We start from the raw sequence: 25793 nt of genomic DNA, 5'->3' as shown, positions 1-25793 counted from the left end.
CTTATGTCTCCCTTTCTGATATTTCCCACACATTTCTTCTCCCTTCCCTTATATTCCCTTTCACTATTATTTATATTCCCCACATGAATGAGAACATATAATGTTTGTCCTTCTCCGACTGACTGACTTCACTCAGCATAATACCCTCCAGTTCCATCCACGTTGAAGCAAATGGTGGGTATTTGTCATTTCTAATAGCTGAGTAATATTCCATTGTATACATAAACCACATCTTCTTTATCCATTCATCTTTCGTTGGACACCGAGGCTCCTTCCACAGTTTGGCTATCGTGGCCATTGCTGCTATAAACATCGGGGTGCAGGTGTCCCGGGGTTTCATTGCATCGGTATCTTTGGGGTAAACCCCCAACAGTGCAATTGCTGGGTCATAGGGCAGATCTATTTTTAACTTTTTGAGGAGCCTCCACACAGTTTTCCAGAGTGGCTGCACCAGTTCACATTCCCATCAACAGTGTAAGAGGGTTCCCTTTTCTCCGCATCCTCTCCAACATTTGTTGTTTCCTGCCTTGTTAATTTTCCCCATTCTCACTGGTGTGAGGTGGGATCTCATGGTGGTTTTGATTTGTATTTCCCTGATGGCAAGTGATGCAGAGCATTTTCTCATGTGCATGTTGGCCATGTTTATGTCTTCCTCTGTGAGATTTCTGTTCATGTCTTTTGCCCATTTCATGATTGGATTGTTTGTTTCTTTGGTGTTGAGTTTAAGAAGTTCTTTATAGATCTTGGAAACTAGCCCTTTATCTGATATGTCATTTGCAAATATCTTCTCCCATTCTGTAGGTTGTCTTTGAGTTTTGTTGACTGTATCCTTTGCTGTGCAAAAGCTTCTTATCTTGATGAAGTCCCAATAGTTCATTTTTGCTTTTGTTTCTTTTGCCTTCGTGGATGTATCTTGCAAGAAGTTATTGTGGCCGAGTTCAAAAAGGGTGTTGCCTGTGTTCTTCTCTAGGATTTTGATGGAATCTTGTCTCACATTTAGATCTTTCATCCATTTTGAGTTTATCTTTGTCTGTGGTGAAAGAGAGTGGTCTAGTTTCATTCTTCTGCATGTGGATGTCCAATTTTCCCAGCACCATTTATTGGAGAGACTGTCTTTCTTCCAATGGATAATCTTTCCTCCTTTATCGAATATTAGTCGACCATAAAGCTCAGGGTCCACTTCTGGGTTCTCTATTCTGTTCCATTGAACTATGTGTCTGTTTTTGTGCCAGTACCACACTGTCTTGATGACCACAGCTTTGTAGAACAACCTGAAATCTGGCATTGTGATGCCCCCAGATATGGTTTTCTTTTTTAAAATTCCCCTGGCTATTCGGGGTCTTTTCTGATTCCACACAAATCATAAAATAATTTGTTCTAACTCTCTGAAGAAAGTCCGTGGAATTTTGATAGGGATTGCATTAAACGTGTAAATTGCCCCGGGTAACATTGACATTTTCACAATCTTAATTCTGCCAATCCATGAGCATGGAATATTTTTCCATCTCTTTGTGTCTTCCTCAATTTCTTTCAGAAGTGTTCTATGGTTTTTAGGGTATAGGTCCTTTACCTCTTTGGTTAGGTTTCTTCCTAGGTATCTTATGCTTTTGGGTGCAATTGTAAATGGGATGGACTCCTTAATTTATCTTTCTTCAGTCTCATTGTTAGTGTATAGAAATGCCACTGACTTCTGGGCATTGATTTTGTATCCTGCCACACTGCCAAATTGTTGTACGAGTGCTAGCAATCTTGGGGTGGAGGCTTTTGGGTTTTCTATGAAGAATATCATGTCATTGGTGAGGAGGGAGAGTTTGACTTCTTGTTTGCCAATTTGAATGCCTTTAATGTCTTTTTGTTGTCTGATTGCTGAGGCTAGGACTTCCAGTACTATGTTGAATAGCAGTGGTGAGAGTGGACATCCCTGTCTGGTTCCTGATGTTAGGGGAAAGGCTCCCAGTGCTTCCCCATTGAGAATGATATTTGCTGTGGGCTTTTCGTAGATGTCTTTTAAGATGTTGAGGAATGTTCCCTCTATCCCTACACTCTGAAGAGATTTGATCAGGAATGGGTGCTCTATTTTGTCACATGCTTTCTCTGCGTCTATTGAGAGGATCCTATGGTTCTTGTTTTTTCACTTGCTGATATGATGAATCACATTGATTGTTTTATCAGTGTTGAACCAGCCTTGCATCCCAGGTATAAATCCTACTTGATCATGGTGAATAATCCTCTTAATGTACTGTTGTATCCTATTGGCTAGTATCTTGTTGAGAATTGTTGCATCCATGTTCATCAGGGATATTGGTCTATAATTCTCCTTTTTGATGGGGTCTTTGTCTGGTTTTGGAATTAAGGTGATGCTGGCCTCATAGAATGAGTTTGGAAGTACTCTATCTCTATCTTTCCAAACAGCTTTAGTAGAATAGGTATGGTTTCTTCTTTAAACGTTTGATAGAATTCCCCAGGGAAGCCATCTGGCCCTGGACTTTTGTGTCTTGGGAGGTTTTTGATGACTGCTTCAATTTCCTCCCTGGTTATTGGCCTGTTCAGATTTGCTATTTCGTCCTGTTCCAGTTCTGGTAGTTTATGGCTTTCCATGCAGGGATCCCAATGAGAGACTTGATCCTGGGTCTCCATGATCAGGCCCCAGCCAAAGGCAGATGCTAAATTGCTGAGCCACCCAGGGTGCCCTATTCATTTGTTTTATTTATTTATTTATTTATTTATTTATTTATTTATTTATTTATTTTAGTCACAGAGAGAGGGAGAGAGGCAGAGACACAGGCAGAAGGAGAAGCAGGCTCCATGCACCAGGAGCCCGATGTGGGATTCGATCCCGTGTCTCCAGGATCGCGCCCTGGGCCAAAGGCAGGCGCCAAACTGCTGCGCCACCCAGGGATCCCTATTCATTTGTTTCTAATAGTGATTAAGAAAAAATCATTTTAAGATACATTGAGTACCACGTGCCAGTTCAAAGTTACTATGGTTTTTTTTTTTTTTTTTTTTTTTACTTTTCCAACTGATGTAGATACTGAAAAGGAAACTGACAATATTCAGTTACCTGGCAAATAAAATACATATACATAAAATATACATAAAATATATATTACAAATAGTGACATTCATATATATCAAAGTAAAGGCTAATTATCTAAGTTTCTAAGAGTGAATTCCACATCATTAATTTGTCCAATGCAATAACATCTTGTGGAGGCCTGTAAATGCAGCAAAAAGAAGTTTATTAAGTAATCGTGTCATTTCTGCATCTAGAGAACAATATGGTATCGGTGATCTAATTATGATTAATATTACATTTAAACTGGAATATTTAAATTAAGCTAGAACTTTCATGTTATAAGACAGGGGAACTACAAGCAAACCTTAAAAGAATTTCCAAAACCCTGGTCCAGAAAGAGAAAAAAAGATCAGGCACCTGAGAGGTTCAAGGAATTGACTGAATCATCATGTGTACCTACATTCCACTTAAATGACAGGAGAGGCATCCCTGGATGGCATAGCAGTTTTGCGCCTGCCTTTGGCTCAGGGTTGCGATCCTGGAGACCCGGGATCGAATCCCACATCACGCTCCCGGTGCATGGAGCCTGCTTCTCCCTCTTCCTGTGTCTCTGCCTCTCTCTCTCTCTCTCTCTCTCTGTGACTATCATAAATTAAAAAAAAAGAAATGACAGGAGAGCAGAAAAGAAGCTCCATTATCAACACATGAAAAAATTTTAGAAAAGTCTGGAAGATTAGAAATCAGGGTTGAAATGATAGATAACCACTGCAGAAGAAATCTCAACCCATAACAGACACAAGAAAAAGGTTACAAAGAAGAACCTACTTCCCAAGGAAACCCCAGAGAAACTTCACACTTGGAATGAACTGGTACACAAAACCCCGCTGGGCCCTCAGCCAATCACCAGGGAGGCCAGAACTGGGGCTGCTTAGCTTGCTGTCCCCAAGAGAAACACCCAGAACGGCTGTCTTTTACATAGTTGAGGATTTGTTCTGGGAGTTCCTTGTCTGGCTGCTGAGGATAAAGAGAAGCAAAGCATAGCCTGAATTTTTTGAACCTTGGTGGTAGGCAAGGGGAGGAAAGGACAAGGACAGTAAGCTCCACTAAGGAGTGAGATTCAATAAGGGAGAGAACACAGAACAAAGCCTTCTCTCCCTTGGCATTATCACCACACTCCACACTCCTGTGAAGGAGGAGGAGACAGAGGAGGGGGAAGAGGTAAGGTGAGTGGGAGAAGGGAGAGGGGAGGAAGAGGAACGTATAGTGTGTGTGTGTGTGTGTGTGTGTGTGTGTACATAAGCAGAATCCTTGTGAAAAGTTGTAAAAATATGAATCAGACTGTTAACAGTTATCATTTGGAGGCTGGGAGAAAAAGTAGTCTGTATTCAATACAGTTTTAGGGTTTTTTGTTTTGGTTTTTACAATGAACAGAATTGTTGTAATTTTTAAAACAATATATATTAGAAAATTCCAGGAAGAGACAGAAATGATGATCATAGTCATCATTTCTGGGCAAGAAAGGCTTGATGCAAAAGTTCAAAGCACTGAAGCAAATCTAACCATCAGCTACAGTTAATTAACGGATGTTCCTCTAATAGTTAAACATCCTTGGAAGTGTTTTAATTCCAAACCTCCAGAAACTATAAAGTTATTTGTAATTAAGAAGGTAATTAACTTCTATACAATTGTTACTTTTTTGTGCAAAAAAAATACACAAAAAACAACACACTCAGCAAAAGAGACGTCTCTTTCTAAATTAACTCAAAGTGGTAATTTCCAGGGTTTGGAAACCACTTCCTAAGAGTTACCCAAAGCAACAAAGGACTCACCTAATGAAAATTTCAGAAGACAATCATAAATCTTAATACTTATCTGATCAATACCCAAGAAATTCAATTGAAATGTCTTTCCAGAATATTAATCATTAGATTCCTGATGGCCTTCATAGCAGCAAGAAAAGATAATAAGTTTTAATTTTAAAACATGGTAACAGGGATCCCTGGGTGGCGCAGCGGTTTGGCGCCTGCCTTTGGCCCAGGGCGCGATCCTGGAGACCCAGGATTGATTCCCACGTCGGGCTCCCGGTGCATGGAGCCTGCTTCTCCCTCTGCCTGTGTCTCTGCCTCTCTCTCTCTCTCTCTCACTGTGTGCCTATCATAAATAAATTAAAAAAAAATAAAAAAAAACACCTAAAAAAAAAAAAACATGGTAACATTAACTTAAACTGCAATCATAAGACAGACACAGCATGCCTATTTAGGGGCTCCGTAACAAAAGAAAATTTTAATGTACCAGTTAAAACCTGAACTTAGAGTAATAATAGCATTATAGCCACCAAGGTCCAACCACATGTTTTGTCTGTTTGCCAAGATATGGTAAGAAGAGAAATGTCATTACAGGTATTTCTCCACTCTATTTATTTAATAGAAATCTCTAGGTACCTTTCTAAATATAATTCCTACCACTGCCCAAAATCTCCCCCTTCATTCACTACCACAATAGTTTTCAGAAATATCCCTAAACTTCTCTAGTTTAATCACATAATAACTCTTCACTATATTGTTCTCCTTCAAAATTTCCCATTGTCAGAACCTGCCAGATTCCTAATCCTGGAGCTCTTTTGAGCTCTTGGGGCAATATTCCTCACGTGTAGACTCACCCCCAGGCCAAATTCTGTGCCCTTTGGCAAGAATTTAAAGGGGGTTGACCTGAGGATCCCTGGGTGGCTCCGCGGTTTGGCACCTGCCTTTGGCCCAGGGCATGATCCCAGGATCGAGTTCCGCATCGGGCTCCTGGCATGAAGCCTGCTTCTCCCTCTGCCTGTGTCTCTGCCTCTCTCTCTCTCTCTCTCTCTCTCTCTCTCTCTCTCCTTGGTCTCTTTCTTTCTCTGTGTCTAAAATAAATAAATAAATAAATAAATAAATAAATAAATAAATAAATAAATAATAAATAAATAAATGAATGAATGAATAAATAAATAAATAAATAAATAAATAAATAAATCTTCAGAAAAAAATAAAGGGTATTGACCCAATCTCCTGGGAACTCAGCAACTCCCCATTGTCATTAGCATGGCTCTGCCCTGGTATTCCAGCTCTGGTGACTACTTTCGTATTCTGATCCTGACATTTACCTCTCTTATTCTAGCTATCAGTTTCTGGTCACCAGGTTTGTGGCTCATTCTCCCGAACATAGTTCCCTCCATTAGAGAAAGTCACCCTTTACATTTACATTTTAGGAGTTAACCCCTTCCTAATCTCTGCCTGGAGTCTGGGGTCCTGCTTATGGTTCCTGCTATGGGCTCCAGGTGATTCTGTTGAAAATGCTTGAGCTGGGGGCACTCAGGGTGGCTCAGTCAGTTGAACATCAGACTCTTGGTTTGCACTCAGGTTACAATCGCAGGGTCCTGAGATTAGGTTCTCCTGTCAAGCTCTGTGCTCAGCAGAGTCAGGCTGACCCCCTCCCCCATTCTGCTCCTCCCCCTGCTTAATCTCTCTCTCTCAAATAAATAAAGTCTTTTTAAAAAGTGCCTTAGCTGGGACGCCTGGGTGGTCAGTGGTTGAGCATTTGCCTTTGGCTCAGGGCATGATCCCGGAGTTCCAGGATCGAGCTCCACATCCGGCTCCCTGCATGGAGCCTGCTTCTCCCTCTGCCTGTGTCTCTGCCTCTCTCTCTGTGTCTCTCATGAATAAATATATAAAATCTTTAAGAAATAAAAAAAATAAAAATGCCTTAGCTGAAAGAAGGCTGACATGATCTTTCAAAAAGCAAATATTCTTTTTCTAAAAAAGTTATTTCTTTTAGAGGAAGAGAGAGAAAGCGAGCATGAGTGGGAGTCAGAAGGAGTAGAGGGCAGAAGGGAGGGCATCTTCAAGCAGACTCCCCGCTGAGCTAGCAGCACCATAGGAGGGGGGGCCAATCTCACGACCCTGAGACCATTACTTGAGCCAATACCAAGAGTCCCATGCTTTATGGAATGAGCCACCCAGGCACCCGAAAAGCAAATATTCTTCAACCAGTGGTTTTCATTGTGTTGGTAATCAGAATACAACATAGAACAAGTGGTTTTACGTTATCTGTCTCTTGCATTATATCATCCATCATTCTGAATTTTTTGTTTTTCAGTCTTTTTTTTAAAGATTTTATTTATTTATTCACGATAGACATTGAGAGGCAGAGACACAGGCAGAGGGAGAAGCAGGTTCCATGCAGGGAGCCTGACGTGAGACTCGATCCCGGGACTTCAGGATTGCACCCTGGGCCAAAGTCAGGTGCGCTAAACTGCTGGGCCACCCAGGGATCCCCTGTATTTCAGTCTTAATTCATTTTGCTTTATTTGTATATCATTTTCAGCTAATTACTTTTTACTGTAAGCTGTTTGGAGTATCAAAAAGCTGCAGTAGTCCAAATGTCCAACAAGAGAAGTTGCAATAAATTAAATGCTTAAAAAATGGTTTTAAAAAGTATCAAATGTAATTTTTTGGGGGGGGGCATACACTCGCATTATTTTATTTTGCTTTTCCAGTCTGAAGCTACTATCATGGGCATTTAGTTATACAAATCACACAAAACATAAAAGACCAAGACACCCAGAGTGAGATACATGGCAGAGATGAACTGGTAGGGGGGCTGGCAGGGGCAGGGCTGGGAGCCAGGGGCCTGCGGTTTCCCGATGGGGCTCCCGGTGGAGGGTGACGCCTAGCTTCATCCCACCCCGAGACCCGAGGAGTCTGGTCGGACAGGGAGCACCGATCACACCGGGAGGTTCTGGCTTAGGTGGCGAGGGAGCTCAGCACCACCAGATGGGGACAGAAGCATAGGCAGGCAGGAAGGAGGGGGCCAGCGAGAGCCTCCTGGGGAGGTAGGGGCAGGTTCTGGATTCAGGGGAACATCCTGCACCTCCCCCCAACTAGCAGACAAGGAGAGCACCGACTCCTGGAGATGCTGCTTCAAGATTCCCCCACAGGACCCCTTGAAAATCATTCACGGCTACCACGAGGCTTGCCTGGGTGCTTCCAGCAATAATGCTTCGTTAAAAAAAATACTGATTTGGTCATTTTCTGATTCCAGTCAGGCCTGGATGAAAGGAGAGAGAGCAGAGCCCCAGGCCAGAGCGGGCTGTGTGGAGGGTGAGCCTGCTTGGTGCACAGGAGCAAGCAGCAGGCGCTTGCTGGCTGCACCCCCTCCTTCCCGCGGCCTTCGCCAGACACAGGGAAGGTGCACCAGGAGGGGTCCGATGGTACAGTTCCTGGGAAGTGGGGGACAGAGGCTCTCACACGGGGACGTACTGGACGCTGACAGCCACGGGAGGCGTGCAATCCACTGCCTCCACCAAGAATGCCAGCTGCTATTTTGACATCGAGTGGCGTGATCGGCGGATCACACTGCATGTGTCCGTGCAAGTTTGTGACAGCCAAGAAGAACGGCAGCTGGCTGCCTTGGTGGAGAGAGCAGGGGATCGGAGCTTTTCCTCATGAAGCTCATCAACCGTCCCGTCATCGTGTTCCGTGGAGAGCATGGCTTCATTGGTTGCCGTCATGGGCACCCTGGATGCCAACCGCTCCAGCTACGATGTCCTCCAGCTGGAGTTCAATGATGGTGCCTACAACATCAAAGACTCCACAGGCAAGTGACTCATCGGTCGCCAGCAGCAGCGACACCCCCGTGGACTTCTTCAAATTCTGTGACTACAACAAAGTGGCCATCAAGGTTAGTGGGCGCTACCTGAAGGGGGGCCATGCAGGGGTCCTGAAGGCCTGCGCTGAGACATCGAGCCAGCCAGCTCTGAGAGTACTGGCCGCTGCCCAGCGCCCCAGCCCCGCCCTGCCCACACCCTTCTACTAATATCTGTCTTCTCCAGGCGGGCTCTGGCGTGGTGGTGAGCCCCTTGCCTTTCAAACTGGAAACCCAGCAAAACTGGTGCCCCTACCCGTTGCCCCAGGCCTGGCCCTCAGAGGGATCTCAGATCCTTCTGTCCTCTCTTCTCTGCTGTGGGTGAGGCTGGCACCCCTTTCTTCTGACCTCAGACGACTCTGAGCCTTATTTTCCCAAAATGGCCAAGAAGAGTGGGGGGCTGGGAGCCTGGCGGGTGTGTAACTGGAATCTCCTGCCCCCTCCGAGAGCCTCAAATGTAATTTTAGAGGAAAAAATATATATGTATGTCATGTATATCATTGTGCTATATATATACATATATATCTCAGTGTGTATAGATATATACCTATCAATGTGCTCCCAAAAGAAAAAGATATCAAACACGTTAACAGACCTTGCTTGTTTGCTTTATTGAAGTTCGATTTGCGGACATACAGTATAACACCCAGTGCTCATCCCATCAAGTGCCCTCCTCAGTGCCCATCACCCAGTTACCCCAGCCTCCTCCCCGTCTCCCCTTCCACAACACTTTGTTCATTTCCCAGGGTTAGGAGTCTCTCATGGTTTGTCCCCCTCTCTAAATTTTCCCACTCAGGTCCCCCCCTTTCCCTTATAATCCCTCTCATTATTTCTGATATTCCCCATATGAGTGAAACCATATAATGGTTGTCCTCCTCCGATTGACTTACTTCACTCAGCATAATACCCTCCAGTGTCATCCACATCAAAGCAAATGGTGGGTATTTGTCCTTTCTGATGGCGGAGTAATATTCCATTCTCTATATATACATCTTCTTTATCCATTCATCTGTCGAAGGACACCATGGCTCCTTCCACAGTTTGGCTATTGTGGACATTCCTGCTATAAACATTGGGGTACAGGTGTCCCAGCATTTCACTGCATCTGTATTTTTGGGATAAATACCCAGTAGTGCAATTGTTGGGTTATAGGGTAGCTCTATTTTTAACTTTGTGAGGAACCTCCACACTGTTTTCCAGAGTGGCTGTACCAGCTTGCATTCCCACCAACAGTGTAAGAGGATTCCCCTTTTAGGGATGTCTGGGTGGGTCAGTGGTTGAGCGTCTGCTTTTGGCTCAGGGCATGATCCCAAGGTCCTGGGATGAGTCTCATATCAGGCTCCCTGCATTGAGCCTATTTCTCCCTCTGCTTACGTCTCTGCCTCTTTCTGTATCTCCCATGAACAAATAAATAAAATTTAAAAAAAAAGAGAGGATTCCCCCTTTTCCTCATCCGCTCCAACATTTGTTGTTTCTTGCCTTGTTGATTTTCACCATTCTCACTGGTGTGAGGTGGTATCTCATTGTGGTTTTGATTTGTATTTCCCTGATGGCAAATGATGCGGAGCATTTTCTCATGTGCTTTTTGGCCATGTGTATGTCTTCTTTGGTGAAATTTCTGTTCATGTCTTCTACCCATTTCATGATTGGATTTTTTGTTTCTTGGGTGTTGAGTTTACTAAGTTATTTATAGATCTTAGATACTAGTCCTTTATCTGATATGTCATTTGCAAATAGCAGAGCCTATTTCTAAGTAAAAGCAATTGTACATATTTAACCATGTTCTTCTGTTAGTCCATATGTTATAATTTTTCTAGAATTAACATGTGTTATTTTTGCAGTAAAAAAATAATAAATAATAAACAGACCTTGATAAATAAATAAACTTGATGCCGAGCAGTGGTACCACTTAGTGACTAAACAGCACAGGCTTTGGGTGGACTAGGGTTCAATGTCTCTTTCTATGATTAATTGGCTGTGTAACTGCAAACAGCTTCATCTCTCAAACCACCAGTTTCTTCATTTGCAAGATGGAGAAAATAACAGTGCTTATCTCATAGACTGATTTTAAGGAATAAGGTGCTTGGCACATGATGAGCATTTGTGAATGGTAGTCGCTATTATTATTACTAATTATTATTATTATATTATTATTAGTAGTAGTAGTAGTATTATTATGTAAAGCTTGAAAGCCTGTGGTTAAAATATTCATTTTATTTTCAAATTTATTTCAACACAACTGTCAAATAAAGTTGCTCTGACAATGCTGCTTTTGACTAAATTTCATTTGGCCAAATTGATCTCAGCCAAAATATAATTCAATTCCACCGACTGCCTCCCAGAACTCTGAATTGCTTTGGATTTCTGTTGTCACGCACTGTTCACTTGTTAACATACTAATGCATCACTCTGGTTTGAACCTCTGATCCCAACCACTTGTCTGAACTATATCTAAAGTGACCAGCCATCTGCTTTGTCTGCAACTGAAGAGTTTCCCAGATCACGGGGCTTTCAGAGTTAAAACTAAAAAGAGTTCTGAGCAAAACAGAATTTTTGGTTACCCTAATTATACCCATCATGTTCTCCAAAACCACATTCTTAACTCTACTTATGATTTCCTACCAATAATATTTACTGGGTGCATCCCCCAATCTCTAGTCCCAGCTCAGGACTCTCAATAGGCAGAACCAGCCATAACCCAAATATGGCTTCAACAGCTTATCAAATAGACTCCCATAATCTGAACTCAGTTTGTCCTCTCATCTTCAAATATCCTTCAAAAGAACCTACATCTTATTTTTCAGTCCAATTGGTATACTTCCTCTCAAAAACACTGGACTCGTTCCTGCCTTAGTACAACTGCAAAGATGCCACCTGGCCTCTCTTACAACGCTTCATCATCATCATCATCTGAGGCACAGTTCATTTGTATCCTTCTCCATATCTAATCTACTAAATGCATGTAGGTTCCAGGAGTTTTTCTATATAAAATGTCTTAATTTTATTGGTTACTTATAATCCATTTCAGTGTTTTTTTGTCATTTAATTCATATGATCAGTGAGATTCTAATATGTGTTTATATCATTTTCCCAAAGATAATTTCCTCAAGGCAACAAACAAGAATTACCATGTGTTGCCCACAGCAGTAGCTGTACTCATACAGTTGCTCAACATTTGACAAATAATGAATAGTAAAAAAAAGCATATTAAAATGCTTGTGTCTATAGAAGAAAAACACTTATTAATAAAAGTTTCCTAAATAAATAAATAAATAAATAAATAAATAAATAAATAAATAAAAGTTTACTGATATTTTCCTTTACTTGACTTTGGTAGTAGGCTATTACAATAAGCCAGGTCACAGATAGTGATGACTTGGGAATATTATGACAGGGGAATAGTGGAGATGGGGAGAAGTAATCAGTATGATCTGAAGAGAAAGCAGATGCTATTTCCTGACAGAATGTACATGCAGTATGAGAGTAAAAGGTTTAAGGGTGAGTCCAGGGTACTACAGTTTTCCCTCAAGCATTCACAGATGTTACTCTATTTAATGATAATTCTTGGGATGCCTGGGTGGCTCAGCAGTGGTTGAGTGTCTGTCTTTAGCTTAGGGCATGATCCTGGAGTCCTGGGATCGACTCCTGCATTGGGCTCTCTGCATGGAGCCGGTTTCTCCCTCTGCCTATGTCTCTGCCTCTCTCTGTGTGTCTCTCATGAATAAGTAAGTAAAATCTTTAAAAAAGAGAGAAAGGAAAATTTCCTGTTGAAAAATAATAATAATTCTTCTTAAGGTTCAAAATAAAACACTAACTACAGATTTTTGCTTTGAATCTATATCTTCTCTGTATATTTCAACATATTTTCATGTGGTCCTTCACTCATGTGCCAAAGAATATTAATCAACTCATTTTAAAAAAAAGATTTTATTTATTTATTTGAGATGGAAAGAACAAGAGAGAACAAGCATGAGCTGGGGGTGAGCAGAGGGAGAAGGAGAAGCAGACTCCCTGTTGAGCAGAGAACTCATGTGTTGTTTGATCCCAGGACCTTGGGATCTTGACCTGAGTTGAAGGCAGAAGCTTAACCAAATGAGCCACCCGGATAACCCAAATTCAGCCATTTTTAAAATTAACTACTATTCTTCAACAAATCTACACAGAGTCATTTATAATTCCCAACCAAAAAATAAATCATTTTAGTAACAAACTACTTGCAAAGCTCTTCCTTTGGACTGATAATCTATTCAAATAAGTAAAGTACAGGAGAATGTTGATCTGTTTCTCTGAATGACACAAAAAAATCATGGTGGCTTACAGTTTTATTAGATTCATCATTTTGGTAGTAACATCTCATACAGAATTCAGATTTACAGGCAAATTTACACATACAAGAGCTTCTCTGAATATCCTAATTGTTAGGGTTTTTTTTTTAACAAACTTAGGAAATGAAGATGAACAAGCCCAGAAAAATGTAGTAAGTAACCTGGCTGGAATGATTCAACAGGAAAATTGGACATAGTGCCTTATGGTAGAGCTGCTGCAGAGTATTCTCTTGAGGCGGGTGCTCTGCCAAAATCCTAATGCACCACGATGACCATTTCTGAATTCATAAAGTATGGAAGGGCCACCATATAGTGTTATATCCAACTGTCATGAAGTTTGAATGATTATGTGTATGCATATAGTCTTTAAAAAATATTATCATCAATGTCATTACCTCTTTCCATATCATCAATGTCATTACCTCTTTTCCATACTCTTACCTCGCTAGAGTGTCTTAGCTGATTGGGAAGTTCCAACACAGGATCAGTACATAGTGATGGAATCAGCCCCTATGCCAGAATAAAAACTCAGGTCTAGAGAGGAATAAGGAGAGAGACTGGATGATGGGCTTTAGAAATAGACTAGGAACTGACACTACTCTGCTACTTTCTGCCTATGTAGATATCCTTCCTTATCCCATGGGCCTCAATTTCCTCATCCGTAAAGCAGAAAATATAAAACTTATTTATGCCTTGGATCGTACTGCTATTTTCCAATAAGTGGCTAAGAACACATAAAAGAAACAACAATACCTCACATCAATATAGCACTTGGCAATTTTCTAAAAATATCACGTACTTTATCAGATTTTCACCTTCTGAGAGATGGATGAAAATGTCAAGTGCATTTCCAAGTACACTGGGTGGAGAGACTCTGCCTTGGAATCAGACAGACCTGACTTGGGATTCTGGTATACAACTTATTAGCAATGTATCCTCAGGAAAGGTTATCTTAACTTCATTTATTACCTTATCTACAAAATAGGATCAATAGCACCTACCTAAAAGAGTAATTCTGGATTAAAAAATCCAAAAAAATCTGGGTCCATCTCCCAGAAGAACACCTCCAAGCTGTGCACATTTTACCGATGGGGGAATTGAGACTAAGCGATGATAAACAATTGTAAAGCTCACACTTACCAAATCCTAGAGCCAGTCTAGAACTAGAACCATGAGAAGAACTGGCATAGTGAACTCAGGAGTGAAATAGAATGAGTTCATCTATATAGCTTTCAATTTTCCTGGATAAAACATTTCTTAAAGGAGGCTAAAACAACCCAATGCATTTAACGGCTAAAGGGAATTTGTCCTCATATATTTCTTTTATTTCTTCTGCTTAATTTTCAATGACTCACAAAATAATTTCCTTTCTTTGGCCAGACACCTATTATTTACTATGCTACCTCAATCTTATGAGCAGGAAAAAAACTTATATTCTGTTATGTACATCTGATATTAATATACTCATGAAATAGCCACTTATATGTCATATACAAAGTAAGAACACTTAATTAGGAGACAAGATTGTTCTTCTGGCTTTGGATTTCCCATGTGGGCCATTTCACCTTGGGTGAGTCTCATCATCTTTGAAACTCTTTCACTTAATCTGTAAAATAGTGTAGGTAGACTTTATAATCTCATCCCTTTCAGAAGTAGATTCAATCACAGGTGAAATAACATCTTTCCCAAGAGCTTTAATGAAGTTAAAGAGAAATGCATATACAGGATGATGTGATCATTGCTGCCCCTCTCAGACCTCACCCTATGAAAAGGACAGTTGGTATGGAATTAAGAAAAACACTTAAGTGGGGTATGACAGTGAAAAAGTGGAATACACAATCTTGGAAGATTGGGGGAGGGGACTTCTCTGAAATTACACAGGATCATGTAAGCCACCATTTGATAAGCTTTTACCAATGGAACTGCTTCTGTATTGTGGCAATAGCTAAGACCAAATAAACTCACAATGCCTTCCAGTCTAATTCTTTCTGATTCTATCACTATCACAAAACATTTACTCCTGGATATCTAGATGTATCTACTTTTCAAATTTCCTATCTCCTTCCAACATCCAGCATCACTCACAAATCTCCACTTTCTCTGACAACTTGCCCACTGTCCCTTTTCAAGTACCATACCCCACTAAGATTTCATGATCTCATGCATTTGAGGTTCAGTTCTGCTATTTCAAAACAGCAAATGTAACTATCTCTTGTTTTGTAAGGAAATATAGTCCCCACTGTGCACAAGTAAATATAACTCTAGAAAAGGCAATGGGTGATTTGGTATTTCAGCTGCACCTGTCTGTGACTTAACTTGGTTTCTCTTTACTTGTTGGCAGACTGCTGTCCACATGTGGGTGCTGTAAAAAAAAAAAACATATGACTATGAAATTGGCAAAGGCATAATTTAGTGTATTGAAACGGTAGAAGATAGTGTCAGATTATCCAGCCAAATTGACTAATGACTAATCAATAGAGTAGGAAATAATCTTCAAAATTCCTAAAGTTACAAACTGAAACTATAGCAGTATGGATGAGGAAAGTTTGAACTCCTACTCAATTATCAATAGAAGTAGGAGACAAGTTATACAGTGGAGAAAATAAAATATAATGAAGTAGGAAGTAAGAATTCCATATGTAATATCCTTTCACTTAATTCTTCCTTACAAAAATCCTAATTCAACCTCAACCTGTATATTAACATCAGTTCTACAGAGTTCAAAATATAAAGCTGAAAAATATCAGGAAAAAATTATTTCCACAGTAAAATTCACAAAATATATCATTAATACTCCCCTAACAATACAAAAAATCTTTAAAATGAACACTGGGTGTTATTCTGTATGTTGGCAAATTGAACACCAATAAAAAATAAGTTTATTAGTAAAAAATAAGAAAGACCTAACTGTAACAGAGCATTGCATTCCTATTTATTTACTCCCAACCCAGGAGGGGGGACTGTACCAAGTTGTGATCTAGCCCAGAGTGGTGTGTGTGTGTGTGTGTAGGAGGTGTGTACTATATCAGGCTCGACCAAGTGACTTGTATTGGCACATGAAATGTGCCTGGAAGCAAAGTGAATCATGTCCAAGAGAATGCTTCAAGAGTCGTCATGTTTGGGTGACTGTTCTTTCCCTTCTGCCAGAAAAATGCATGTCTCTTGTAAGTGTTGTTCCTTTACACATCAAGTGGAACCAAATGCTGGAAAGAGGCACAGCCTCCTGTACCCCACACTTGCATGGACAAGAGCTAAATCTTTGTTGCTATAAACCACTAAGACTTTAAGGTTATTTGTTTGAGCAGTCTTCTTGGCAAAAGTTGGCTGATACAATGACTTAAGCAAAATAATACTTTTTAAATTATTCCCTTGGTAAAAATAAAGCATCTTTTAATCAAGGATATTTATGTGAAGCAGAAAAATGACAGGTGTATTCAAAAGAGTGAACTGTGCAATATAAGTTAATTTCATATTTATGGCACATTCATCAGGTTGTATTAAAAAGTGAAGTTTCAAACAAATGTAAATGTTTCTTTTCTTTCCTTTTAAAAAAGATTTATTTATTTATTTGTGAGAGAGAAAAAATGGAGGGGAAGAGGGAGAGCAAGAAGGAGAGAAGCAGATTCCCTGCTGAGTGTGGAATCCTACTCAGGGCTGGATCTCACAATCCATGAGATTATGACCTGAGGTGAAATCAGGAGTCAAATGCTTAACCAACTGAGCCATCCAGGTGCCACTAAAATGGTCTCTGATGGTTTTAATAATAGCTAATAATCAGACACACAGCAAGGAAACAATTTAATAGGATTCCTAGGAATGAGATACTATATTAGGCAAAAAACTAAGTCCATAAATAAAAAACAACAATCACAAATCACTAACATATATGCTATCTTTCTCTGAGGGGCTCAGGCAAAGACAGTAATCTTTAAAGTATCTTACAAAAAAAAATCTGACATGGAAAAAAGTCAACAGAAAAGACAAGAGAATAAAAAGAAAACTCTGTTACACAGAAAACATGTGATTTGATCCTAGGAAACAGGTACTCTTCACAGGAAAAAAAAAAGTATACCTCAACTATTTTACTTAGGTAAATTATCAATCTCGACAGGCCAAGAAACTTTAGAATAAGATTATGTCACAGAGAACACAGTGGCTATTTTATAGACAAGCGATTAGAGAGCATATTGTGTTCCCAGAGCATTTTTGCTCTATTTTACATCAGAAGTTTTTTTTTAATTTTTTTATTTTTATAATAAATGTATTTTTTATTGGTGTTCAATTTACCAACATACAGAATAACAGCCAGTGCTCATCCCGTCAAGTGCCCCCCTGAGTGCCCATCACACATTCACCATCAACCCCCGCCCACCTCCCCTTCCACCACCCCTAGTTCGTTTCCCAGAGTTAGGAGTCTTTATGTTCTGTCTCACTTTCTGATATTTCCCACACGCCTCCACCCCAAGATTGCTAGAACTCATACAGCAATTTGGCAGCGTGACAGGATACAAAATCAATGCCCAGAAATCAATGACATTTCTATACACTAACAATGAGACTGAAGAAAGAGAAATTAAGGAGTCAATTCCATTTACAATTGCACCCAAAAGCATAAGATACCTAGGAAGAAACCTAACCAAAGAGGTAAAGGATCTATACCCTAAAAACTATAGAACACTTCTGAAAGAAATTGAGGAAGACACAAAGACATGGAAAAAAAACCTCCCAAGACACAAGAGTCCAGGGCCAGATGGCTTCCCAGGGGAATTCTATCAAATGTTTAAAGAAGAAATCATACCTATTCTACTAAAGCTGTTTGGAAAGATAGAAAGAGATGGAGTACTTCCAAGTTCGTTCTATGAGGCCAGCATCACCTTAATTCCAAAACCAGAAAAGACCCCACCAAAAAGGAGAATTACAGACCAATATCCCTGATGAACATGGATGCAAAAATTCTCAACAAGATGCTAGCCAATAGGATCCAACAGCACATTAAGAAAATTATTCACCACGACCAAGTAGGATTTATCCCCGGGACGCAAGGCTGGTTCAACACTCGTAAAACAAACAATGTGATTCATCATATCAGCAAGAGAAAAACCAAGAACCATAGGATCCTCTCATTAGATGCAGAGAAAGCATTTGACAAAATACAGCATCCATTCCTGATCAAAATTCTTCAGAGTGTAGGGATAGAGGGAACTTTCCTCGACATCTTAAAAGCCATTTACGAAAAGCCCACAGCAAATATCATTCTCCATGGGGAGGCACTGGGAGCCTTTCCCCTAAGATCCGGAACCAGACAGGGATGTCCACTCTCACCACTGCTATTCAACATAGTATTGGAAGTCCTAGCCTCAGCAATCAGACAAAAAAAAGGCATTAAAGGCATTCAAATTGACAAAGAAGAAGTCAAACTCTCCCTCTTTGCTGATGACATCATACTCTACATAGAAAACCCAAAAGCCTCCACCCCAAGATTGTTAGATCTCATACAGCAATTGGGTAGCGTGGCAGGATACAAAATCAATGCCCAGAAATCAATGGCATTTCTATACACTAACAATGAGACTGAAGAAAGAGAAATTAAGGAGTCAATCCCATTTACAATTGCACCCAAAAGCATCAGATACCTAGGAATAAACCTAACCAAAGAGGTAAAGGATCTATACCCTAAAAACTATAGAACACTTCTGAAAGAAATTGAGGAAGACACAAAGAGATGGAAAAATATTCCATGCTCATGGATTGGCAGAATTAAGATTGTGAAAATGTCAATGTTACCCAGGGCAATTTACACGTTTAATGCAATCCCTATCAAAATACCATGGACTTTCTTCAGAGAGTTAAAACAAATTATTTTATGATTTGTGTGGAATCAGAAAAGACCCTGAATAGCCAGGGGAATTAAAAAAAAAAAACATATCTGGGGGCATCACAATGCCAGATTTCAGGTTGTACTACAAAGCTGTGGTCATCAAGACAGTGTGGTACCGGCACAAAAGCAGACACATGAAAAAAAACCTGGATACATAGTTCAATGGAACAGAATAGAGAACCCAGAAGTGGACCCTGAACTTTATGGCCAACTAATATTCGATAAATTAGGAAAGACTATCCATTGGAAGAAAGACAGTCTCTTCAATAAATGGTGCTGGGAAAATTGGACATCCACATGCAGAAGAATGAAACTAGACCACTCTCTTTCACAATACACAAAGATTTGAGACTTGCCAGACTCCACAATGGTGTGAGCCCATTTCCTGTTTTGAAATAAAGATTTTATTGATTGATTGATTGAGAGCATGCAGGAGAAGGGGCAGAGGTAGAAGATAACAAGTTTCTAGATAAAAGTTGTGGTTGTTTTGCCCTCCAATTTATAATGTTCTCTTAAGGATAATACTTTCTTCTTAAATTATAGCCATTTACAGATTTTCTTAAAATCCATTCATGTGCTTTGGAAAGAAATCTAAAATTTGCTGTCTGCAAAGAACTATTAATGCTATAAAATTTGTGTTCATTCTGGGTGGCCTGAGGCACCATTTTTTTTAAGGAAAATGTTAGAAGGGAACTAACATTTAGGAGATTGGCTCAGAGATGTTTGAAAGTTTAAGAGGAGTGATGACTATGGATGTAGTCTGCATGTTTGCACACAAACCAATCAAGAATAAGCTGACCCAATTATCTAGACATAACTGTGCCAGTCTCTTTGGGTGCAGAAGCCTGTGTTCTCCTAAGAGAGACAAAGCTAAAACATACTACACATTTATACCAATATTTTTGGGTTCACAAAACTTTTTGCTCAGACCCAAAAATAAAATAATAAAGCAAAAAGTATAAAAAAAGCGTTGAGCTGCTTGTTCAAGGCTGTGGAGTGACCAGAGCAAGGCTCCACTGATTTGCTTAAATTTCCCACTGCTCTAGCCCTGCTCTGGTACGTGCCATGGAGAACCACCTGAGAACCATTCAGAAGTCACATTTTCTATTTCCTCATATTCTAGAACCCGTGGATTACATATGTGTTATCCATAAAAAGCATTTGATGGGTAAACAGAGAATTGCTGAAAAAGATATAGATATATACACAGACAAAAGAGTAAAATTGAAATTTCAATTTCAGAAAATGTAAAATTAAAAAATGAAACGTGCCTTAAAGACTACATGTCACAAAAATCACAGGAAAATGATTATAAGGCTACAGAAATTCACAAGAGAAAATGCCAACATGGCTGATCAAATCAAGACAGACTTTGTTGGGAAGCTGACTCTATAGGTCGGACATGGATGGGAAGAGGACAAGAAGGGAACTGTCTAGGGGTAGCAAGAGCATGAGCACAAGTGCTAGAGCAGAAATGACAAACTGAGAAATTAGGAAACTTGAGAATTTTCCACATCTTTGAGTCCTGACTTCTCTGTGCTTAATACCTTCTTCAACTCATTTCTATCTTCTTGCATTTTAGTATAAGGAGTCAGGAGGAAACAAGCTCCTTTAAAACTTTCCTGAGCAATCTACTCAGATAAATATCCGATTTTATTGTTCCAAGTTCAAACTTCCACAAAATACTGGAACACTCATTAAGACAAGTTTTTGCCATTTCATGACAAGGTTCTCCTTTTTTATGGTTTCCAATAACACGTTCCTTATTTCCATCTGAGATCTCACAGAAAAATCTTCAACATCCATATTTCGAACAATCTGTTTCTGATTAGTTATGTATTCTCTAAGAAGATAGAGTCTATCTCTGAAGCTCTTGCTTTTATTTCTGAACTCTTACCAGAATCGCCTTCAACATCTATTATTTCTACCAATAGTTCCTTCACAGCAATGTGGGCTTTTCCCAGTGTGGCCCTCCAAACTTCTACATCCTTCCCCCTTACCCGGTTCTAAAGCTGCTTTGGCATTTTTAGGTATTTGTCACAGTAAGACCTACTTCTTGGTACCAAAATCAGAGGGGAAAATGAATGAAATGACCTTTTTAAAGATTTTTATTTAATGAAGAGAGAGCACATGAGCGAGAGAGAGCAGGGAAGGAGAGAAGGAGAGAAGGTATCTCAAGCAGACTCCCCGCCCAGTGAGGAGCCCCATGTGGGGGCTCCATCTCATGACCTGAGCTGAAATCAAGAATTGTATACTCAACCGACTGAGCTACTCATGTGCCCCTGAAATGATCTTTATTGAAAAAATATAAAATTGTATGAATAGGAAAAAGATCTGATTAGTAATCCCAGAAAACATATAGGTGTGGAAAAAAGAAAAAATATGAAAGTAAAAGAATAGACTCTAGAATGACCAAGGTTAAGGAATTAAACTGGAAAAAAGAACTGAGAATTTTACCCAGGATGCAGTACAAAGAGGAAAAGTGAAAAGGTTGTTCGTATCGAGTGTTCTTTGAGAATCATTGTTTCATAAAATTTTAATGGATTCTAGTAAGAGATAATAGAGGAATATTGGAAAAAGTGGTCAAAGACATAATAGCTAAGAAATTCTAATATAAATAAAAATTGACACAGAGGATACAAAAATATGATTTATGAATCTAACAAAACTTAGGAAAGAAGAAAAAAGGAACCAGGAGAAATCTTTGATGAAATAAAAATACAAAATATGGTTTGTCAGTATAACTCGAAATACACTATAATGACAATAAATGTAATAGATTAAATCGCTTTAATAAATATCAGAAATTATCAGTGTGGATATAAAAAATCAGTTATATGCTGCTTACAGGGGACACATCTACACACACAACCTAAAACAGAAAATATAAAAAGAAAAAAAAGAAATAGACTAAGCATATATGAACCAAAAAAAAAAAAGCTAGTGCAACAATATCTGTCAAAGGCGAGTATGAAGTTGAAGCATTAATGCGAATAAAGCAAATAAGTTATAATTTATAATTCATGAAAAGGCTATAGAAATTATAAATTTGTATGTGCCTAATAATATAGACATAAACCATAAAACACCAAAAGCCAGCAACTACGAAAACTCAGAATTACAAAATAAAAGTGAAAAGCTCACAGAGGGATCCCTGGGGGGCACAGTGGTTTGGCGCCTGCCTTTGGCCCAGGGTGCGATCCTGGAGACCCGGGATCGAGTCCCACATTGGGCTCCCGGTGCATGGAGCCTGCTTCTCCCTCTGCCTATGTCTCTGCCTCTCTCTCTCTCTCTCTCTCTCTGTGATTATTACAAATAAATAAAAATTTTAAAAAAAGCTCACAGAAGCATAATGGCAAAATTTAACACCTCTCTCAGAAACTGCACATTTGGAGAATATATAGAGAATTTGAGTAACACGTATGACATAATTGTGAGTTTCCATATCCCTGCACTCAAAAGAGAATACAACAGAGAATACACATTCTTCTAAAGCGTGCATGCAACATTTTAAATATTTATAAAATTAACTGTACACTCTCAGTCACAAAGAGTCATAGTTATTCAGACCATATTATCTGATTACAGTGCAGTTTAATTAGAAATTAACTATTACAGCTAGTAATTAAAATCCTACAGGTTAGAAAATCTGAAAAAAAAAAAAAAACCAAAAGCTTAAATAATGACTAGGTTAAAAAAGACTTCACAAGGAAAATCATAAACTGTAATGGTTTTATCAACAAACTAAAATATTAAAAATAAATTTGAGAGGTATAGCTAAAGCAATACTTAGAAGTTATGAATAGTCTTAAATATATTTACTACAATTAGCTAGCATTTAATCCAAGAAGCTAGATGAAGAAATCAAAGGAGTAAGAAAGTTGAAGCAACAGAATTATAAAAACAAAACACAAATTAATAAGCCTGGGAAAAACATTTATGGAGATGATTTAAAAAATCAATTTCTTTGAAAGCTAATAAACTAGGTAAGCCTCTAGAAAGTTTGACTAGATGTGTACACACATAAATGTATCATCATATAATGGAGTACTACTGTTCAGCCACTTGGACTGAGTGAACCAGATCATCAATACAGAGGAATCACAGATAAAATTGCTGAATGCTAAGAATTTCTGTACTTTAGGGACCTCTGGGTGACTCAGCGATTGAGCATCTGCCTGCCTTTGGCTCAGGGTGTGATCCTGGTCTGGGGATCGAGTCCCGCATCTGGCTCCCTGTGAGGAGCCTGTTCCTCCCTCTGTGTCTCTGCCTCTGTCTATCGGTATCTTATGAATAAATACAAAATCTTAAAATTTCTGTCGTTTGTTTACTTACTCATTTAACAGTGTTCTGTATGTTTACATATACAATTCAATGTGTGCGTTTGTGTATGCATGGGTATGTGGTAGATATTTATATGATCAAGTTGCCTACAACATGTTCTTCAGAAGTATGAAGCACATGGTGAAGTGTAAGCATTTTTAAATCTTCCAAGAATTTAAATTGATGTATGTGTGCTTGGAGTTTCTTTCTTTCCCCTTTCTCCTAATCCTAGTCTTTCCTTGCACAGAGATAATTATTATCCTGAGGATGGTGTTGCTTTGTTTTGTTTATTTATTTCCCAACTAGTTTTATACTTTTACATTTTGGAAAACCTCCCATTCTTATAAAGCAGTTTCTCTTTATCCACTTTAAGAAATTACAATTTTCCTTTGGCAGTTTGGTTTTTCTACTTGTTTCTTTTATTTGACAAAGGAATGACTTCATTCTTTAAAAGAGTAAGCCAACTAAATTAATACTGACATTGAGGCCCAAGACTATGAAGAAACCAATTTGCTCGTAGCACCAGTTATGCTATGGGGAAGTAAAACAAAACAAAACTGGAAAATAGTCACCATCCACTATAAATCTTCAGAGTATTTATTGGCCCATTCGACTAGCATAGAAAGAATTACAGAAAAATATAAAAGGCATTGTTCAGTGCTCTCTGAAAAAAAGCTGGTTTCTTGTACTGGTATATATTCCATTCACCAAATTCTTACATGTTCCTCGTATGAATAAAAACTGAGTGTTATTAGAGAGAGAGAGGGAGAGAGAGAGAGAGAGAGAGATTCATCATGGTAATTGATCCACCAATTTTGAGAAATAGTTTTCTTATACTGGTAGCCTGTGAGTAACTTTCTTTCTGGAATAAAGTAAGATAGTCATTCTAAGTACCTTTATTTTACTTTTAGACATGTTTAACCTTAACTGTATCACTAAGTGCATATTAACTAATGATTACACACATCTTACTCCCAGGTATGGTAAAGGCCAATGGGGAACACCTAATTGCCTGTCACTCATTCTAGATTATGCAGTTAGATCCTTTTACAGTTTATCAGAGTTCTCAGGATCTTTTCTTCAAAATTAAGAAATGAATTGCTGTTCTCAGAGATATTATGCTGGAGTATCCTGAGGGCAAAACTAACATTTATTAACTATTTCCCTATGTCAGAAATCTCTTCTATGAGTCACAATTGACAAATTAGTTGTTTCAGCTTTTCTATACCTCCTTGTATTTCTATCTCCTCTTCTTGTCAATTTCTTTCTTTCCTTTTTTTCCAATATCTTCCTTGGTTTAAAAACTCACAGATGCCTTACCCAGCTATGTGTTTTGCCCCTTTTATTCTGGATTGTTGATATTTAAATTTCATACAAACATGCAATTATTCCCAAATATATCACACCAATATCACGTTGTTTGTATAATGAATAAAAATAGTCTATCCAAGAACATGTGACTCAGCCTGTGAAGTCATATCTAAAACAATTACTCAAACCTATGTCTTATTGTCGCCCCCTAAAATTTCATGTGCTGTGTTCAACCTCATGTTTTAAAACTTGCAGTTTCTACCAGTCTCTATAAAATCTCTATACTCTTAGAAAATTGAACATATTAATTCGTACATTTTTTTGAGTAGACATTTAGCCAGGCTTTAAAAGTACTATAAAACTAACACAAGATACAGTTGTTTACCTCAGGAATTTGGATTTTCTGTATAACGTATGAACACATCAGCATAATTCCTGATGGTCAAAGCAGCATGTGAGCCACTGTCTAGTAGGGTTAGGTGCTCATATTTTATAAAGAAAAAATTAAATTGAGATCAGAAAGGCTTTGTGAAATTACTGGGATTGGAGAACCCAAATGGCTAGCCTACATAGTGTGTGGCAATGCAGAGTCCAAGAAGAGGTGAGAATTATAGTAGAAAAGTGAGTGTGCTGTGTTCAGGAACCAAGGATATGTCTGACCCAGCTAAACTAAAGGATCTGCACTGGGAAAGAATGAAGACAATACTAATTACTAGAGCAGGCTGCATTGGGGAGGATTTTAAAGATGAGATTTTTTTTTTGGACAAAAAAAGGAAAACACCAAAGATTTATTGAAATCCATTGATGGCTTCTAAGCAGGGAGTGGAATGTTAAACTATGACCTAAGAAATAAATTTAGAGAAATGTTTATTAATATTCCAAGGAACATTAATTAATGGGGTCACTTCGAAAGGGTCAAATAATGTCAACTAAATGTGGAATAAACTGGCACATTTGACTTCCAAGAGGAAAGCATGAACTTCCCAAACCTATTTGACAAGGGAACCCTTTCTGGGAAAGGGAAAACAATGCATGGATCATATATTCTATATGCACTGATACCACTCTCAGTCTATACACAGGCATGTGTAAGAAATGTACAGTTCTGTAGTACTAAATAGCTCACTTGATGTCTAGTTTGATTCTCTGGTCCTGGGAAATTGGTCTGTACTCCTGTTGCTGAGGCATGTCTTTCAGACCCAGTGGCTTTCTATTTCTTCCATACTATTCTGGGACTGATGGAGATACTTTTACTAACTGATCTGTT

The 25793-nt window shown here is 39.0% G+C and overlaps 1 protein-coding gene across 2 annotated transcripts in view; it reads right to left on the bottom strand.

Moving 5' to 3' along the window:
- The window catches only part of LOC140611743 (uncharacterized), a 112043-nt gene that overhangs the window by 5746 nt on the left and 80504 nt on the right, over positions 1-25793 (bottom strand). The window contains exon 30 of one of the 2 annotated variants that reach the window (XM_072788571.1): positions 12994-15376. The exons of the other annotated variant lie outside the window; for it this stretch is intronic. The gene's annotated coding sequence lies outside the window, so the exon portion shown is untranslated. Of the gene's footprint in view, positions 1-12993; positions 15377-25793 lie in introns of those variants that run through there. 2 annotated transcript variants of the gene reach the window in all.

This window comes from Canis lupus, chromosome 20 (assembly GCF_048164855.1).
Source record: "Canis lupus baileyi chromosome 20, mCanLup2.hap1, whole genome shotgun sequence".
Classification (NCBI taxonomy): domain Eukaryota; kingdom Metazoa; phylum Chordata; class Mammalia; order Carnivora; family Canidae; genus Canis; species Canis lupus.
This window is presented reverse-complemented; position numbering and strand designations above follow the sequence as displayed.